Source organism: Megascapheus bottae, chromosome 14 (assembly GCF_031878675.1).
Source record: "Megascapheus bottae isolate mThoBot1 chromosome 14, mThoBot2.hap1, whole genome shotgun sequence".
NCBI classification, from domain to species: Eukaryota; Metazoa; Chordata; class Mammalia; order Rodentia; family Geomyidae; genus Megascapheus; species Megascapheus bottae.
In genome coordinates this window covers 59,392,222-59,403,474 of record NC_143522.1, presented here as the reverse complement: position 1 = coordinate 59,403,474, position 11,253 = coordinate 59,392,222, and positions in this window count along the sequence as shown.

Here is an 11,253-nt window from a genome sequence, read left to right as displayed (position 1 = left end):
GCATGACCATCTTCTTACAAGAAGCTATTTTAATTAAGCTACATTTTGTTCTAATAATGTTTCTCTTGGAACTAGAGGTGTGGCTCAAGTGGTAGCACACCAACTGAGTAAGAATTGTTTTTCTTGCTCATACTGCTTTGGCCAAGTGTGCTAAATTTGGTTGATTGCTGGGGTAAACTTTTCTTTCTTTCTTTTTTTTTTTTTTGGGCCAGTCCTGGGGCTTGGACTCAGGGCCTGAGCATTGTCCTTGGATTTTCTCAAGGCTAGAGCTCTACCACTTGAGCCTCAGCACCACTTCTGTCTTTTTCTGTGTATGTGATACCGAGGAATTGAACCCAGGGCTTCATGCATGCTAGGCAAGCCCTCTACTACTAGGCCACACTCCTGGCCCTTAGGGTAGACTTTTAACACATTTGAAACTAGCCCACCATGCATGATATGAACCTACTTTCTGACCGTCAGAACAAAGGGAAGTCACTCACTAGGGATAAAACCTGGGCAGATTTCCTGTCCACTGTACTTACTTGGCTTCCTATCAGTCAGTAAGGCTTCTTGTCTTGCTAAGTTCCTTTCAAGTCAGTGACCTCTTTCCTACGTAACACCATAATGTTCTGAGACATTTCCAACTCCTGAAAGTCCTCAGTCCTCCAGGAACACTGTTTTCTTATAGAGGGAAATGGTTGTGTCATATTCCTAGGCATTTTGTTTTTGTTTTTGTTTGTTTGTTTTAGTGGACAGAACTAGGAATGCATTTTTTTTCTATAAAATACTGTGGGTCTGTATGGGTATTTCCAATTCCAGTGTTTAGTTAAATACATTGATTGTATATCTTCATTGATTTTCAAATATACCTACAACTTCTATTCTAAGTGACATTGTTTAAATTTCTAATGTGATAAATCTAACACATAAAAAAATTTTCAAGGGAATCCTGTTCACTCACTCCCTCACTGCATGTGACTTGTAGATGTCTCTCCCTTCCTCTTTTGTTCTTTTGGAGAGGGGGCAATCCTGGGCCTTGAACTCAGGACCCGAGCACTGTCCTTGGGCTTTACTCAAGGCTAGAGCTCTACCACTTGATCCACAGCATCATTTCTGGCTTGTTCTATGTATATGTGGTTCAGGAACCTGGGTCTTTGTGCATGCTAGGCAAGCACTCTACCACTAGGCCAAATTCCTAGCCCCTCCCTTCCTCTTTTACCTACCCCCTTCATTCTGTTTTTCTAAAGTAAGTCTTTGCAAACTTAAAAAATGTCAGAATAGCAATTCTTAAAATGTATATTTATCTAATCCCATGTCTTTTATCTCTTTCCTCTCCTTTTCCTCCTCTCTAGCTCCATCTCTCTCTGATTTCTTTCTTTTCTCTCTTGATCCCTTCCCATCTTTCTCTATCTCTCGCCTTTCTTTTCTTTCTCCATTGTCCCTCTTTAGTATCTCTCTTCTCTCTCATTCTCTCTGTATTATTTTTCTCTCTTCTTTCTCCCTCCTTTTTTCCTTTGGTGCCAGTCCTAGGACTTGAACTCAGGGCCTGGGCATTATTCCTGAGCCTCTTTCTGCCCAAGGTAGTGCTCTACCACTTGAGCCACAGTGCCACTTCTGCCTTTTTCTGTTTATGTGGTACTGAGGAATTGAACCCAGGGCTTCATGTTAGGCAAGCACTCTACTACTAGGCCTCGCTCTCAGCCCTGCTTTCTTTCTTCCTACTCCCTTCATTCTTCGTCTCCATCTCTCTCATCCCATTCTCTTTTTTCTCCATCTCTCTCCCTCTTCTCTTTCTACTTGCCAGTACCAAGAGCAGATTCCAGGGAAATAGATGAAGAAATGCTTATGCAGTGATATTTTAGAATATTGCTTATTAAAAATTAATATCCCAATTACCTCCATGGGATGAAGAATGAGTTTAATGGAAAGATGTAGTTAAGCACAAGTTCTTTCCTCCAACCTCTGCTTTGCACGTTCAAGTGAGCCCAGGGCAAATTTAAGAGTTTCAAGAAAATAAACAAAAGAGTACATTCCTGGGGTAGATGATGAAAAAATGAAGCATCACGTAAGGCCTGGTACTGTTGGCTCATACCTGTGATCCTAGCTACACAGGAGGCTGATATGTGAGGACTGCAATTGGAAGCTAGCCAGAGCAGGAAAGTCTGTGAGTCTCTCCAATAAAACTACCCAAAAGAGCCAGATGTGGAGCTGTGGCTCAAGTGGAAGAGCACTAGTCTTGAGCAAAAGAATCTCGGGCTGCATCTAGGCCCTGAGTTGAAGCCTCAGGACATTCACACACACATTCTCTCTCTTTCCCACCCATCTTCCCACACACACAGCACTTGAGTTTTGGTAAGGACCCAGAAATTTCCTAAGATAAATAAACACAAGGACATTGGGCTTTTGACAGGAATGAATGCGAAAGGTCACTCATAATTCTGTGTCTTTGGACATAGGACTAAAACCATTCACCCACTGTTTCCACTGGAAACTTCATACTTTAGGCACACTGTCAAATCTCCGCAGCCTGCCTCACACCTCCCATAGCTTGAGGGTCCCCATATCTCTTCTCCTCCTTCATTCTCTTCACCTCTCTTCATTTCTCTCTTCCTTTTCAGCTCTCTCCATCTCCTCCATCTTTCTCTCCCTCTTCTCTTTTCTTTTTTTTCTCCATCATCACTCATTTCTTCTCTTCTCTTTTCATCTCTCCTCTCCTCATCTTTTTTATTAAAGAATTTATTAATACTGATTTTTATATCATATTTCAAATGACATGTTTAACAAGTGTTCAAGAAGGGAATCTATATACAATCACTGGCACTTAGTTTTTAGAACATAATAAAAATTAGGCTAAGGGTTTGTATATCACAGATACATATTGATTTATGAAATAAAACATTATGCCTATAAAGTCATAGGTTTTTATGTCTATGTAGTTATGATTATGTTTCCAATACCATGTCCATAGCATTGGGTATGCAAATACCCAATTGAGTCCTCTCTCGTACTGTTTGGATCTAATAGCCACATATTAAGGATACCATGTGCCTTTTGTTCCTTTGGTCTTGACTTGTCTCACTCAACATGATTCGCTCTAGATTCATCCACTTCCCTGCGAATGCCATTATTTTATCTTGTCTGTTGGCTATGTGGAATTCCATTGTGTATATATACATTTTCTGTATCCATTCATCTGCAGTAGGGCATCTGTATTGTTTCCATCGCCTGGCTATTGTGAATGGTGCAGAGATGAACATAGCTGAGCAGGTATCCTTATCATATCTTGGGTTATGATGTTCAGGGTAGATGCCCAGAAGTATGGCGGGATCGTAGGGAAGGTCAGTTTTCAGTTCTTTAAAAACCTCCACACGCTTTCCTCCTCTCCCCATCTTTTTCTCTCCTGTTTGTTTCTCTCTCATTTTTCACTTCTCTCCATCTCTTGTTTTGTCTCTGTCTCTTATCCTTCTATTTTTCTTTGCTTTCTTTCTCATCCTATCTCATCTATCTCTATCTGTGGATAATATATCTAAAGATAGTCTAAGATTATTTAATCAACAGACCAGAGTTTCCATTTATGTTACCAGTCCATATTTTTGTGGCTTTTGAAAATCACAAAGTTCTGTAAAAGAGTAAGGCGTACTCGAGTCCAGACATTTGTTCATTACACCTTTCTGAACTTGGAATTGCACTGTAATTGTATCAGCTATCTATAGTGGGACATGGAAAAAGCCACCCTGGAGGAAAAGAAGATAGTTGGTTATGTACAATGCATGCTTTAAAGTATTAGGGAATCTTCTGGTAAATTCGAATTCTTTTGGAGAAGTTTAAGATGAAAACTTCTTTGTGACACTAACTTGTTTTCCACAGAGGGTAAGAAAGTTCTGGTCTGTTCCTCCTCTAGGATGCTCTCAACTTCCTCCTGCCCAAACATTTGCTTCCAATTGTGGCATAATGATTCCATCACTTCTGTGCTCGGCCAGGCCTACTTAGGTCTGGGAGTAGTTGAGTTTCATAATTGCACAGTGGTGTGTCTGTACACACTACTGTATTTGACAGATAGGAATTTTGCTTTGGAGTGTTTGTTTCCTCATTGATTACTTGAAGTCATTTTGGTAGTGAAGTTGGCAAGACAAAGCCTTTCTTTATCTTTTGGTTTCTTTGCCCTTATTATTTGACTTGCCTTCTCATTACCTAGGATGGAAGTTGATTGCAACCCCCAAATAATTTTTTTTAAAAACTTGGTAATGTAGAATTATTGCATAAGAAATTGCAGTTCTACAGTCACCCTACTGTACTGACTATAATTGATGGATTTAGAAAAACAGTCATCAGTTTTGGTCTGAATCTGACTTTCAGAGATACTCAAGGTCATGTTTGTTGAATGTTTTGTTTACAAAATAGCTGCAGTATTTTTAAAATTTGAAAAAGGCTTCCTGCTTTGATGGGTGATTTGAAAGCTGACTGGGTGACTTAGCAAACTGAAAATATTTATTCAGAACAGATTTCATTTCAGTCATCTATGCTTTTGCAAAGGCAGCTTCTTGTTTCAGTGTCAATGACACAGCCCAGCGTGTTGCAGCCTATGAGCTCTGTTGGTTGCAAGTGGTTATATGAACACATTTAGACATCAGCTAGGACAAGTGCCCTCGATTGTGAATGGTCAGGAAATTACCACAAGACACCTCCATTCTTGCAAGTAAATGAACTACATTAGATTCTTGCTTTGTCTTCCCTTCTCCAATCTTATTCAGAAAATAGAAGCTTTCTGAAGTACAAACCAGCACTTACCTTTCCAAAGTGCTTTTACAGGGAGCCGATTGCACACATGTGTGATGTAGGACTACCCGTGTTGGCTTCTTTCCACCTTAGAATAAATCAGATTTTGTTTCCTACCAACCTCACAGGGCTGTGCTTGTGTGAGTGTGAGTGTGTGAAGGCAGTGTAATTCGCAGTGTAGCAGGTAGTGGGGAGCTCTCATCCAACAAGTTCTACTGGATGTAAGAAGTGGCTTTCTTCTCTAGCCTGGTCCAGGAATATTATTTCATTTTTGTATTGTCATAACACTGTAGGTAGAGAAAGCACAGACAGAGGGTAGCTAACATACTAGGGTTATGGTTTGAAATTCTTTTTCATGGTTGTTGTTGTTCTTTGTGGAACCCAGGGCCTCTTACATGTGAAACAAGTTTTCTGCCACTGAGTCACATCTCCAGCTTTGGATAATGTGTATGTGTGTTTGTGTACATGTGTGCACCAGTACTGGGACTTGAATGATTACCTCTAGTGTTTTCACTTAAAGCTGTCACTTGAGCCTCAGCTTCACTTCAGACTTTTGCTGGTTTATCAGAGATAAGAGTCTCACCAATGTGTGTGTGTATCTGTCTGTCTGTCTGTCTCTGTCTCTCTTTTTCTTTCCTTCCTTTTCCTTCCTTCCTTCCTTCCTTCCTTCCTTCCTTCCTTCCTTCCTTCCTTCCTTCCTTTCTTTTCTTTCTTTCTTTTCTTTCAGTCCTGGACTTGAGCTCAGGGCCTTAGACTTTCTCAAGGCTAGAGTTCTACCACTTGAGCCTTAGCACCACTTCCGGCTTTTTTTCTATGTATGTGGTACTGAGGAATTGAACCCGGGTCTTCATGCATGCTAGGCAAGCACTCTACCACTAAGGCACACTCTTGGCCTTGGTCTGTCTTTTTTTTTTTGTTTGTTTGTTTTTGTTTTTTTTTTTTTTTTCACCGCCAGTCCTGGGCTTGAGCTCAGGGCCTGAGCACTGTCCTTGGGTTTTCTCAAGGCTAGAGCTCTACCACTTGAGCCTCAGCACCACTTCCGGCTTTTTTCTATGTATGTGGTACCGAGGAATCGAACCCAGGTCTTCATGCATGCTAGGCAAGCACTTTAACCACCAGACCAAACTCCCGGCCCTGGTCTGTCTTTTAATTGCAATCCTCAGCTCTCAGCCTCCTGAGTGGCTATGATTATGGGGGTACTCAGCACGCAGATGGTAATGATTCTTCAATTTCACTTTTTACTTCACTTCTCCAAATAAGTACAACTATGCTGTCACAATTTTTGATGTTTATCAACCTGTGCTGTTAGTGTTTTTCTTATAATGCCTCAAACTTTTCAGTCCTTGTTGTATTCCTTCCCCATTCCCTTCTTTTTTTTTTGCCAGTCCTGGGCTTGAGCTCAGGGCCTGAGCACTGTCCTTGGATTGTGTCAAGGCTAGAACTCTACCACTTGAGCCTCAGCACCACTTCTGGCTTTCTCTATGTATGTGGTACCAAGGAATCGCACCTGGGTCTTTGTGCATGGTAGGCAAGCACTCTACCACTAGGCCAAACTCCCGGATCCCTCATTCCCATTTTTAAAATTTGTACTGGTCCTGGGGCTTGTGCTCAGGTCTTAGGCACTGTCCCTGACCCTTCTTGTTCAAGACTAGTGTCCTACTACTGGAGCCATAGCTCCACTCCCAGCTTTCCAGTGGTTAATTAGAGCTAGAGTCTCACAGACCTCCCTGCCCAAGCTGGGTTTGAACTGTGATCTTCAGGTGTGAGCCAGCTGAGTAGCTGGGATTACAGGCGTGATCACTGAAACCCCACTCGTTTCCCCCCGCCCTGCTATATTTTCATCGTTCTTAGTTGTATAATTTTTCTTCCCTCATAGATATTGCTAATTCATTAGTAATTAATTAATTAAATTTGCTTGTATCTTCAACTCCCCCTCTTTCATTTCCAGGAAATTGTGTTGTTCCCCTTTTTAACTCTGACTTTTCACAGTAGCTTGAATAACTGTTGGGTGGCTTTGAGACTGGCTTTGTATCATTTGCTTAAAAACCACACTGGGTTGCCTAGTCCTTGCACCCCCACTCCAGGCTAGGGGGAGACTGGCCTCATGAGCTTGATGTTAGAGCCTTTCCTTCTCTCCGATAAACATCCATACGATCATGTGATTTTGGGGAAGGAGGGAAGTCTGGGTGGGGGATGTCAGTGCTCTTCATGGCACTGGCTGCTTTTCCTGGCAGCCTCTAGGGGCATACTGATTCCAGCCGGGGGCAAGCCTGGTGACCCCTCAGTAGTGGACAAAAGATGGTAAAGGAGAGAAAACGCAAGTGACTTTCCATCCTTTGGCTAGGAGGGAAACAAACGCGGCTGGCATCGCAGCCTTTTCCTGCACTAGGAGTCCAAGTTGGAAATTCTTGGATTCACATCCTGCAGACATTTTTGTCCTTAAGTTTATTTTCCTTAGGCTTTTTGTTGTCAGGGAGAAATACAAAGAAAAAAGAAGAGCTGAGAGGAGAATTCAGGGAAAGCTGGGAGCACTCCATAACCACAAAGGAGAGGATCCAGAGCTGGACATTCATCATGGTCAAGAACCAGTCCGACTTTGACGAAGGGCAGGGCACCAAATTTTTACCATCACAAACATGACTTGTACTGGAACATAAAGCACCTATCAATTTGATTATTCTGGACACGGCAAAAAAATAAACTGAACTACTTGACAGGGCAAAACAAAACACAAAATAATGCCTTTTAATTTCAAGAAGTAGAAGGGAGTCCAAAGGCTGTAATTTCTTAAAGAGTAAAGATTATTGTGAATTTCACAAATTCAATTTTTAATAGATTTATAATAGCAAAATACCACTTTCTGGTTTTGATAAAAATTTAAGGAAGTTTAGTTCTTGAGCAAAAGTCCCAAATACAAAAGCTGAGCTCCAAAAATAAAGCCCTGAAACCTGAAACTTGTGAGCTGCTCAAATTTGGCATAGATTTTTTTTTTTTTTTGACAAGCTGTGTTTCCTGTGACAGAATGTCTCTTTTCAGTGTGAGTCCTCATGGCACATAGGCAGCCTGACACTTCTGTTTTCTTCACACAGCCTTAGGCATTTGGGTCAAGGTGATGAGGGGGAGATAGAAAAGGTGGAATAATATGGCAGAGAGGGAGATTGTAAAGGTGGAATAACGTGACAGACTGGAAGCAGGTGGTGAAGAGGGATGACCTGGAAGTGGAAGTGGTTTGAAGAAAGACAAATTCACCGCCATTCCCTTTATGCTTGGTGTGACTTCACATTTAGCAAGCTGTGGATTCCAATCCTTCATTTTTTTTTGTAATTAGTCTAGAAAAGGACTTTTCTGTTTTCTTTTTTTGTGGCCAGTTCTGGGCCTTGAACTTAGGACCTGAGTGCTGTCCTTGGGCTTTTGAGCCACAGCATGGTCTGTCTTTATGCATGCTAGGCAAGCATTGTACCATTAGGCCAAACTCCCAGCCCCTAGAAAGGGACTTTTCTTATTAGATGAGCCTAGGTTTCTGAAATTGGAGCCATAGTTCTGTTTAGTTGTGAGGTTCTGTATTATTCGCCATTAGTTGGTAATCTTTCTTGGGGGATGTCATCTTTTTTTTTTCTTAGTTTTTGTTTCCTTTTTTCTGTTTTTTATACTGATAATGCAGCTTGGATTTGGGGCCTGAGCATTGGCCATGAATTTTTTTGCTGGTGGTCTAAGTGAAGCCATAACGTCACTTGCAGCATTTTGAACTTAATTGGAGACAACAGTCTCATGGACTTCTTGCCCTGGCAGTCTTTGAATGTCAATCTTCAGATATTAGCCTTGTGAGTAGCTAGGATTACAGGCATGAGCCAGTTTCCTCCCCCCCCCCCCCAGTCCTGGGGCTTGAACTTGGTCTGGGCACTGTCCTTGGACACTTTTTGTTCAAGGCTAGTAGTAGTGCTCTTTCACTTGAGCCACAGCACTACTTCTGGCATTTTCTGTGTATGTGGAACCGAGGAATCAAACCCAGGGCTTCATGCATGCTGGATGAGCACTCTACCACTAGGCTATGCTCCCGGCCCCAGTTTCCTGTTTTTATTGACAGAATATCAAGGAACCAGATTTTGCACTGTGGGGAACTGAGAGCTTATGGGAGCTACCATAAGGAGAGAGGAAGATGACTTTGCTCATGCTTCTCACAGACAGTGCATGAAAGTATGGTAACACAGGGAAGGCCACAGCTCTGGACGTAATGAATGGCTTTTGTATTTGCAAAAAAACCACACAATGACGTCTTTTTAAATGTGTGTCATATTTGGGGGCAAAGCGTCATTTAGAAGCAGGGTGGGCTCATGGGTAAAGCAGATGGGCATGTTTTTAATGTGCCATGATATAGGGTGGAGTATGAAAAGCCCTATTTGACCATAAAATATTGCTAGTGGTGTTCTAGAACTTGGGTGTTTGCTTCTTGGGAGTTCGCAACACTCCTGCCTTTCATCCCAGTCTGGACCCAGCCTGGCCAGCTCCTAAAACCAGAGAACTAACTGGTTCTGTATGTTTCCAACACCCAAATTTTGGAAAACAAATGAACAAAAGGGTTTGGAATAGTTTATGTTCTCTATTAGGGTTATTCCGTTCTTGAAATTTTTTGATGTGCTATTTACCAGATTCTTTCCTACTCTGCTACTACTAAGAAAACAATTGACTTTTTTTTTTTTTAAACAGGGCCTTTGGTTGGCTGTAACATGCCCAATGTAACCCCAAAGTCTTTTTTTTGCCAGTATTGGGGTTATCACTCAGGGCCTGAGGACTGTCCTTGGGCTTTCTCAAGGCTACCATTTGAACCACAGCACCACTTCTGGCTTTTTCTGTTTATTTGGTACCAAGGAATGGAACCCAGGGCTTTATGCATGCTAGGCAGGCACTCACACTAGGCCACGCTTCCAGTCCTGTGAAACACAGATAGGGCATTACCTGAACAATTTTTGATTCAGTATATGTGAGATAGGCCCTATAATTTGCATTTCTCACAAATTCTTCTGTAATATTAGGTTACTAGTCTGAGGAAGACAATTTGAAAAAAAAAGCTTCAAGCTTCTTAGACATTGATTCAAATCTTCTGACTGAATTTCTTACTGTTCTTAAAATGCATAGTGTGTATGTGTGTATGTGTGTGTATGTGTGTGTGTATCTGGTACTGGGGCTTGAACTCAAGGTTTGGATGCTGTCCCTTAGCTTTTCGTTAACTTTGAATCACAATCCTCAGATCTCATAAGTAGCTAGAATTGCAGGCATGAGCCACGGGCACCTAGCAGGTGCATACTTCTAATAAGACTTCTAAGAAGCACAGTGTTAGGAAGGTAGAGGAACTGCCACATTCTGCGAGAAGAACGTGAGGATATTGTATTGCTAATGTAGCATCTTCTTGGCTGGGGTGGGATTTGTTAGTGTCCTGAAAAGAGCTGGAACCACCAAGTCAAAGATGTTAGAGCTCAGTGTCCCTTTATATAAAACTGGCGATTACTTCCCTCAGGCTAGATCTCAACTCCTGTCACAGTGAGAGGAGACTTCATGATAGGGACCATATTCTGTTTGATATTCCTTTGATATAAACTTGAATTAACTATATAATAATGTCACACACACATACACACACACACGCATATATATATATATACCCACACATAAAACAAGGTATAATTTTCTTATTAGTCTTATAAGACCAAAACATTTAAAAATTAAATATAAACCCTAAAACCAGCTAATTTTAAATTAACTTTAACTTAACATGACAAATGGTACTGTTTTGGTAAAACTGAGTCACTACTTACAAACTAAATATAGCATAAATTGAAGCAAAGCAAGATATTTTGAGTTAGAATGAGAAAACTAGTGGAAGAATTGTCGGAATATAGTTCATGAATAATCCAAGATCTTTTAAAGCAGAGACTACATTTCTACAAGTTCAAAAGACTTCAAGACTCAATTCAAGGAGGACTTAATTTGAAATTCTGTTCTAAAATCTTGATTGGATTGGCTTTTCTATAGAGCTGTTATTTGTATCATAGTACTTTGTAATTCTTTTTTTTAATGTATAGAGGGGTTACAGCTATATTCACCAGATAAAAGGTACATTATTTCTCACACATTGATACCCCTTCTTGTGTTTTTGTCCCCATTTTCCTCTCCTACCCCCTCATTTTCCCCCTCCTATTTCAAATAAACAAATAAACATATATTAATATACCAGGTAACAAAGTCAGATACTGTAACAATATGAGATTAACCAAAGGGCAACACAAGAGAAGAGAAAAAAACATAGTACATTAAAAACAACAGTCATTCATAATTAAGCTCTTGTTTCCATGTCTTAGAGGTCCATTAATTTGGCCTCATCCTATATGGCCTTATGTATCTAGGGTTTGAGCTGTTGTAATCCTCTGCTAGAAGAGTCCTAGGTGTGTACTAATTATTACAAATGAGGGAAACAATTGAGCCTCTGTTCCTTTGGGTCTG